At 47.4% G+C, this 7,635-nt stretch overlaps 1 pseudogene across 1 annotated transcript; it reads left to right on the plus strand.

The window, feature by feature from the left end:
• The first annotated feature begins 2,519 nt into the window (after positions 1-2,519).
• Positions 2,520-6,881, plus strand: LOC311613035 (protein Daple-like; annotated as a pseudogene). The gene has a single exon. The product of its transcript is annotated as a protein Daple-like (transcript).
• The last annotated feature ends 754 nt before the right edge of the window (positions 6,882-7,635 follow it).

Here is a 7,635-nt window from a genome sequence, read left to right on the forward strand (position 1 = left end):
GAGGGGATTGGACACCACCATCTTATGGCTATGGATGCTGCCATCTTTGTGACAGTGTGATTGTTAATTGCATATTCCCGCCTTATAAGATAGGATACTAATAAAAGCATAATATGCTAATGAGGCCCAACAGTTGGATGTCCTTCTGGACAAAGCAGAAGTGGAGGCTGAGGTGGTTAGAAATGATCAGGCTGGCAGGGGAGCAATTAGGGGGCGATCGGGCCTAAACCAGCAGTCAGACATACCCTAAAAGGTCCCAGATTAGAGAGGATGGAGGTCGGACTGAGGGACACCTCTGCCTGTGCATGAATTTAGTGCACCGGGCCTCTAGTCTATAATAAAAGGGTAATATACTAATTAAACCAGATATTCTGCCAAATGTCATTCCAGACCTCCTTCCTGACAAAGCCGTGGCTGGAGAGAAGCCAGCCCAGGTTCCAGGTGCCTGCAGGCAGCCCGAGGGAAACCAACCCAGGTTCAGGGTGCCTGCTGGTGGCCGGAGGTAGGAAGTGGGAAACAGCCTGAGTCCCAGGTGCTGGATGGAAGCAGGTGCCAGCACTGGGAGAAGGAATGCCTACTCTTGTACAAATTTTCACGCATTAGGCCTCTACTAAAGTAGGTCCTTGGTTAACGTAGGAGAGCCATTCCTCCAGCACGATGTAACGGGATTTTCAGCGTTAAGTCAAAACCCACCTACATTAGCACCTACATGACTCACATGGAGTACATACACAACAGTAATGAAGCAAAACAGTAAAAGTTTAAAAGAAAGATAACTCCTGACTGTTACTTGTGGTAAGTAATAAAAATCATAAAGCCCATATGTACATATGTCAAAATGATGGAACATTTTGTTTTACACTAGAAGCCCAATACACCAAGATTCCTGATAGAATGGGCTTTCCTTTCCCTGGCTGCTGGCACCGTCTTTCCACTCCGGCCCAGCCCTTTTCTGCTCAGGCCCAGGAGCCACCTCTTTCCACTCCAGCCCTGCCTTTCCATGCTGCCCAGAGGCCCTGAGAGACCAGGGGTGGGACAGAATGTCCCCTCACTCGGCACCTGTGTATGCAAATTAACCACCATCTTTGTTGGGTTGAGTTGCATATCATTCCTTATTGGCTGGTGGCATAGTGCAGGTATGGTCAATTTACATGTTTGTCTATTTGTAGGTAAGATGGGAAATGGCGATGTAACTACGAAACAACATACATCGAGTCCGACATAACCCAAGGACTGACTGTAAATATAAAGGCTAAGCAACCCTCCAACTGGTCAATAGGTATGATACACACTGACCACTAGGGGGAAGACATTCAACGCAGGAGCTGCCAAGCTGTGTTGACTTGGCAGCTGTGGTTCTTGGGTGATGCACCCTAGAAGGAGCCCATTCTGGGGTGTATCACCTGAGAACCAACCTCTTGCAATCTAGGATCCATCAATGCATGTCGGAGAGGTGGTTTCAGCCAGATCCCCACAGGGTAGTATGAGGGACCCCACCTGCCAGAGGAACCCCACTCACTCTGCAGACACCCTTTGATCTTCAGTGCCACCATCCATTGAGGAAACATGGAAGGTTGGCTCCAGGACGAGTCTGTCCCATCTCGCTCAGTCCCTCCCCACCAGCCACCTTCTAATTAATTTCCTCTCAAATGTGCACAAATCTGTGCAGTAGGGCACTAATCTATATATATATAAGGCTAAGTAGCCGACCATCCATCTGATTAACACATATGACATGCACTGGCAATCTATATATAAAAAAACACAAGTGACTCTCTGACCAGTAGCTATGACCCACAATGACCACCAGGGGGCATATGTCCAAAGCAACAGCTGCCATGCGACAGCAACTTTGTAGAGTGCCCTCTCACATTCCAAGACCCTATGGGGGATCTCAGACTTCCAGTTTCAGCCTGATCCCCACAGGCCAGGCCGAAGGACTCCACCTACCAGAGGGATCCCGCTCACTCCACAGACACCCTTCGAGCCCTAGCGCTACCCCAGATATTGCCAGCTGGGGAGGGAACACAGGTGGGTGGCTCCAGGGCATGTCTGGACCATCTTGCCCACTCCCCCACAGGCCACCTTCTAATTAATTTCCTTTCAATGTGCACAAATCTGTGCACCAGGCCTCTGGTTAAAAAATAAACAGTGACTCGCACATGCACAATACATAAAAAGATCTCACTGGTGCCAATCACATATGTGTGTTTTGATCTGTCATTTTCAATCATGAATTTGGTTGAAACTTAAAAAAAAAAAGGGGTGAATAGCGATATTAAAATATTTCTTTTAATTAATTTCCTTTCAGATATGCACAAATCTATGCATCAGACTACTAGTCTTTTAATAAATACAGAAACAATATTAAAAATAGTAGTTAAAGTGGAATAAAATATACCTTCCTAGATAAACATATATGATCTATACTAATAAAGAGCTAATATGCTAATGAGAATGATGTCATAATAGGTAATGACCAAGTCGTTAGCATATTAGCTGCAGCACTGATCTGGAGACTGGGTAGAAGGGGCAGGTGCTTGGAGGCGGCGGGACCATCCCATGGATGGATGTTACCATCTCAGAGCTCATAGAGCTCTTTCTGCAGAGCCTGCTAGTGACTTGGAAAAAAACTTGGGGCCGATTTGCAAGTGGTAACCATGACAACCTGTACATGGATTTAGTGGATGGCATTTTTTTGAACCAAGTCATGCTGGAAATAGATCCCAGCCCCACAAATCAACACATCAACAATAATGTGCATCTTCGTATTCAGAACCTGACCAACTTGATGAAAAACATTAAGACCTACTACCAGTAAGTTCTTCAGCAGCTGATCGTAATGAGCTTGCCCAATGCTTTGATGCCTGGCAAAGACTATCTGGGAAGAGTATGGAGGAAATTAAGAAGATGCTGTTGCTGGTGCTGGGTTATGTTGTCCAGTGTGAGAGGAAAGAGGAATTTCCTCTTGGTCATTGAGACCTATGCTGGAATTATGGCCCATTGTCAGGAGGTGACCCATAATCAGGAGAACATATTTGACTTGCAATGGATGGAGGTTCCAAATATGGCCCTGAAGGTACTAGAGTCCCTCTCAAGGAACATGGTGTTTCACCCCAGGAGGCTCAGAGATGAGCAAGACAAATGCACGGAGCTGATCGTGAACCTGACTCAGGAGTGGGAGTAATACTAGACACAACAGCCTCTCATCCCCCGCAAGTCCTCCAGTGCAGAATCCACACCCAGCCCGACCAGCAGCCTCTTCAGCAAGTATCAGCAGCGCCTGGCCGTGGAGCTGGCAGACACCAAGGCCAGGCTGTGCTACATCAGGCAGGAGATGGAGGAGAAGACAGAGCAGCTAATAGACACCAGACATGATGTAGATCAGTTGGTGATGAGCTGAGACAGTCAAGCCAGACAACATCCATCTGGAAGCTAGTGTGTGCTCTGTTCGTGCCTACCTTGATGAGCTAGACTCTCTAAGGGGGAAGGTGAATCATGTGGAGAGGCTGGAGATGGAGCTGATGCACTTCAGGGAGAAGCTGAAAGACATGGACTTCTATAAAGCCTACATGGAGGAGCTAAGAGAAGATAATATCACTTTGACTGAAACCAAGTCCATTCTGAAGCAACAGCTGACTGCTGCTTGAACCCAGGTTGATAAACTTTATGAGCTAGAAAGAGAAAACATGTAGCTGAAATCTAAGTTTCAGGACCTGGAATTGGACTGAGATGCAGACAAGAAATGCATTGAGGAACTGCTGGAAGAGAACATTATCCTCGAGATTGCACAGAAGCAGAGCATGAACGAGTCCACCCACCTGGGCTGGGAGCTGAAGCATTTATCCAAGAATGTAGACCTGTCAGATGATTCCAGGAAGTTGTTTGTGTTTGAGTTGAACGACTGCACTTCCAGTCACATCCTGAATTTGGACAAGGAGAACGAGCCTACAGAGCACCATCCAGGAGCTGTGGGATGCATCTCTAACCCTGGAGGAGAGTAGCCTCAGATGTGGTGAGCTGAAGGAGAACCAGCAGCACAGCAAGATTAAAAAGTTGCAGATCCAGCTAGAGAGAGAAAATCAGAGTAACTAGGATTTGGAGACCTTCAATCTGATCAAAGACAGAGACTGTGAAGGCTGACAAAGCTAGGCAGATCAAGGATCTTGAGCAAAAAAAAGGACCATCTTAACCAAGCAATGGTTGTCCTGCATAAAGGACATCTTATGGTTGTCCTGCATAAAGGACATCTAAAAGGAGAACAAAGTCATCCACCAGACGGTGACAGAGACCAGCAGCAAATTCAGCAATCTGGAGTTCAAGCAGCAGCAGCTACACACGGACCTGGAGCAGGTGATGGAGAAGGTGGAGCAGGGGGAGGCGCTGGAGAAGGATTTGCACCGGCTGTAGAAGGAGAAGAAGCAGCTGGCCAAGGAGGTCACCTCTCTGACAATGGCCACTGAGAAGGTCAATACCCTGGAGTGAGAGTCAGAGCCTGATGCTGGAGAACCGCAGAAGTTTCTAGAGACCCTGCAGAATGTGTCAGTGCAGCACTACGGTCTGGAATGGGAGAATAAGCAGCTGGATGAGGAGAACCTGGAGCTGCACAGGATTGGTGGTGACCATGCACTTTATGGGTACCAAGATGGGCAGATCGAGAAGGAGAACCAGGAGTTTAAGTGCGAGGAGGAGGTGCTGAATGCCGCGAGCATGAGTGCCGAAAACCTGCAGCTGTAGCAGACCCTGGAGAGCGAGCTCAGGGAGTTGGAGGCAAAAAACCAGGCCTTGCGGCGGGACTTGGAAGCCTAGAGGCTCACTAACAAGCAATGGGAGAAGTTCGAGAAGGAGAAGACAGCCCTGGAGCAGGAGGTGGCCAGGCTGGTAAAAGACAAGAAGCTGCTGGAGGTGAAAGGCTGTGGCAGCAGGTGTAGCTCAAGGGCGTGGTCTTGGACATCACCACCAAGCTGTCCATAGCTGAGAAGAGCTGTGCTCTGGACAAGGAGCTGGCCCACTGTAGGAACACAGCCACCAAGGTGAAGGAGCAGGAGTAGGGCAACAGAGACCTCACCAAGCAAGTCACCATGCACAAGAGGATGCTGGTGACCCTGAGAGAGGAACTGGTGCTGGGAAAACTGAAGTCAGCAGCTGACCAGTGAGCTGGACAAACTGAGCCAGGAACTAGAGAAGGTCAGCCTCCACAAAGAGCTGATGCTGCAGGATAACAGCAACAGTGACCCAAAATACAAGATTTTGGAGGGCAGGAATGAACTGACATTAAGAAACGACATTAATCATGAAAGACAAAAAGATTGTGTTCTTAGAAGCCCAGGTAGAAGAGAAAGCCAGCCTGAACCAACAGCTACAGGAGGCACTCCAGGTGCTGAAAAAGTGTGAGTTCATCAGGCATAAGCAGGAGGCGGGGAAGCACCTGCAGCACTCTTTGAAACACCCTATGGGAAGCTGGTTTCTGGTCACCAAGAGGAGAGCTGGGGCTGACCCATATAAGAAAGCCACCATAGAGATGCTCCAAGTGAAGGACCTGGCCATAGAGCTGGAATAGAACAATGCAGCTCTGCATGCTGAGAAGCATCTGCTCAAGGATCAGCTGCAGCACTTGGGAGACCCAGAACATGGCCTTCAGCAGTCAGATCCTGACACTGCAGAAGCAGAGTGCTTTCCTGCAGGAGCAAAACACCATGCTGCAGACCCAGAAGGCCAAGCTGCAGGTGGAAAATTCTACTGAGCTGCCAGAGCACCTAGCTCACCGCACAGTATGCACTGCTCCGGAACCAGCAGATGGCCAAGGACAAACAGCAAAAGCAACTGACAGCAGCCTATGAGGCCCCGCTGCAGGATCATGCACCTGGGCATGCTCCACGAACAGCAGTCTGAGGAGTATGGAGCCAGCACAGCTCCCTGAAGACATTTCATCGGATCCTGGAGATGGAGCACATGGCACTCGGGGAGAGGCACGAGGACATGCTGAAACATAAGGCAGAGCTGGGGGAGCTGGAGAAGTTCTTGAACAGTAAGCAAGAGGGTATGCAGTAGGAGCAAAGGACGAATACCATCACCATTGATGAGAACCAGGGGCTGTGGGAGAGCTAGACGGGATCAATTTCCTGCGCCAGCATCTGAAAAGGGAGTACAAGGAGCTGCATGCCCACACCAATGAGCTGAAAACCTCGCAGGTGGAGGTGAACTGCTGGCAGACGAGCTGGAGGAGGGGCACCAGATCATGGACATCTCATTGATCAAGCTGGACAACCACTGCGAGCTGATCTCCCGGGAACTTGGAGGAAGAAAATCATCACCTCTTGATCCAGACGTTGAATAAGCAGAACCAGAGGTTTCTAGAGTAGAACATGGAGAGCAAGGATCAGTACCATGAGGAGCAGGAGCAGTACACAGACAAATTAAATGCCTTACAGAAATGTAAGGAAAAACTGGAAGAAAAAAATCTTGGATCAGTACAAGTTCTGTGATCCTGCTCCAAAGAAAAAAAATCACCAGACTGGAGTCAAAGCCTTTGTCAAGTTCATCAAAACAAAGAAAGAGGGTTCCAGGGACTGACTGAAGTCAACCACAGACAGCCCTCCCTGGACGCTGGAGTCCTTAGACCTGGCGTCGCCCAGTACTTCTCGGCCTCTTAAATCACAGTGGAATCTCTCCAGGGCACCCCACTGTGCTCAAACAGGGTAGAATAGTGAGACACCCAGAGCAGGGCCTGCAGAAAAAGGTCCTGGGGACCTATTGCCAAAGCGAGGGTCCCTGCATGGTGGCAGCCTTGACCACAAGGATGCCTCTTCTGACCCACCCATGAAGCCCTGGCTGTCAGAAATGGGCTCTGGACTTGTTCATCCTCAGCCATCACAGGCTGATAATCACTGTCTTAAAGGAATAGATCTAGAAAACTCTAAGTTTACATTAAAGCTTAATAGAAATAATTGCAGGATAATACAATACATGATTTAAAAAATTATCTGAAGAATATTATAAACTGATGAACCAAAAGATAGATATAAAGACAGTAAAGCAACAAGCAGACTGTCACATTACAGCGGGGAGGGGAGGGAGATCTGGGGGAGATAAAGAGATCAACCGAAGGACTTGTATACATGCATATAAGTACAACCAATGGACACACAACTCTGGGGAGGGAGGGTATTTATGGGAAGGTGGGGACAATGTTAAAATATGTACACAGATAATAATTTAATTTAAAAAAAAGAAAAATACAAAAAAATTTATCTGCACATTATCTTCACCATCATCATGGTTCCTCTTCACCACAGATAATCATTCAATGACTTTAAGCCATAACCAAGCCACCATGCTATGATGTCTCTTACCCTCTTTCAGGCACTTTCCCTCAAACAATCCTTGTACTCCACATTAACTCGTTTTTAAGTTTTATTTTTAAGTTTTTCTTTATAGGCTTAGTTTTAGTAGCTGGATTTTTGTTCGTAGCCTGTAGATTTTATAACTTTTTGAGTAAAATTTTTTCACTACGTTAAAAGCATCTTTAAAGTTGGAGTTATGTTTTTTTTTTTTTTAGTTTTGTAGACTTTCCTTTAGGCAAAAACTAACCAGGCTGTTTTGCTGCAAAAGGTAAATTAGACTTATAATGGAAAT

Source organism: Pipistrellus hanaki, assembly GCF_964339955.1.
Source record: "Pipistrellus hanaki genome assembly, chromosome: 18".
NCBI classification, from domain to species: Eukaryota; Metazoa; Chordata; class Mammalia; order Chiroptera; family Vespertilionidae; genus Pipistrellus; species Pipistrellus hanaki.